This window comes from Cebus imitator, unplaced genomic scaffold (genome assembly GCF_001604975.1).
Source record: "Cebus imitator isolate Cc_AM_T3 unplaced genomic scaffold, Cebus_imitator-1.0 Scaffold15, whole genome shotgun sequence".
NCBI classification, from domain to species: domain Eukaryota; kingdom Metazoa; phylum Chordata; class Mammalia; order Primates; family Cebidae; genus Cebus; species Cebus imitator.
Window position 1 is genome coordinate 11975473 of NW_016107330.1, and position 1233 is coordinate 11976705.

Sequence of the window (1233 nt, forward strand, 5' to 3'; positions counted from 1 at the left end):
AAAAAAAAAAATAAATAAAAATAAAAATAAAAAAATAAAAAATAAATAAAAGAAACCATGAGGAGCAAAGGCAGCACAGAATAGAGAAGCTTGGAGTGAGAGGGCCACAATTTCTGAGACAGGGAAAGGTGAGACCTATGCCTTGAAAGAAAGACCTTACCTTTATTCAAGGGAGTCATTGAAGATTTAAAGCTGTTGAGTGCTATAATGGAGATTTGCATTCTGTTCTCTTTTTCTTTTCTTTTTCTTTAATTTTTTTTTTTTCTTCTAACATTCTTGGAGTGTAAAACCTAGAGCGGACACCTCTGGGTGGGCTTGAACCACCAGCCTTTTGGTTAACAGCCGAACCTGCGATTGCACCACAGAGACACCTGCATTTTGTATAGTGAGGCAGAGAAGACTTTTTTTTTTTTTAAGAGACATTGTTTAGACTGTTGCAGCAATACAGGCCCAAAAAAATGAAGACCTGAACTGAGGCAGTGTAGCAGGTATGATGTGGAATTGTTACTGGAAAGGGGTCCCCATCCAGACCCCAGGAGAGGATTCTTGGATTTCGTTCAAGAAAGAATTCAAGGGCCGGACACGGTGGCTCATGCCTGTAATCCCAGCACTTTTGGAGGCTGAGGTGGGTGGATCACTTGAGGTCAGGAGTTTGAGACCAGCCTGGCCAACATGGGGAAACCCCACCTCTACTAAATGTACAAAAATTAGCTGGGCGTGGTGAGGTGCACCTCTAGTCCCAGCTACTCAGGAGGCTGAGGTGGGAGAATCGCTTGAACTCAGGAGGCAGAGGTTGCAAGTGAGATTGCAGTGAGCCAAGATCACCACACTGCACTTCAGCCTGGGTGACAGAGCGGGCCTCTGTCTCAAAAAAAAAAAAAAAAAAAAAAAAAGGGTTAGTGGTGTTGGCTGAGGTCTGGAAGGGTTAGACTTGTGAGAGGATCAACATGCTTTGGCTAGAGTTCTACTCCATCCTTCCTTGGAAGAGGAAAAGAAAAAACACAAAAAGAAATGCCTTATGCAAATATAAAGTGTCCAGGTTGCTACAAGATCACCACGGTTTTCAGCCATGCTTAGACAGTGGTTCTTTGTGTAGGTTGTTCAACAGTGTTGTGTCAGCCTGCAGGAAGAAAGGCCAGACTCACAGAAGGGTGTTCATTTAGAAGAAAGCAATACTAATGATCCAAACAGCTTCCTGAATTTATGTTATCTCACAGAAAGCCTTACCATAAG

General features: G+C 42.8%; 1 pseudogene; it reads left to right on the top strand.

Moving 5' to 3' along the window:
• Positions 1-959: 959 nt before the first annotated feature.
• Positions 960-1233, top strand: LOC119468026 (annotated as a pseudogene).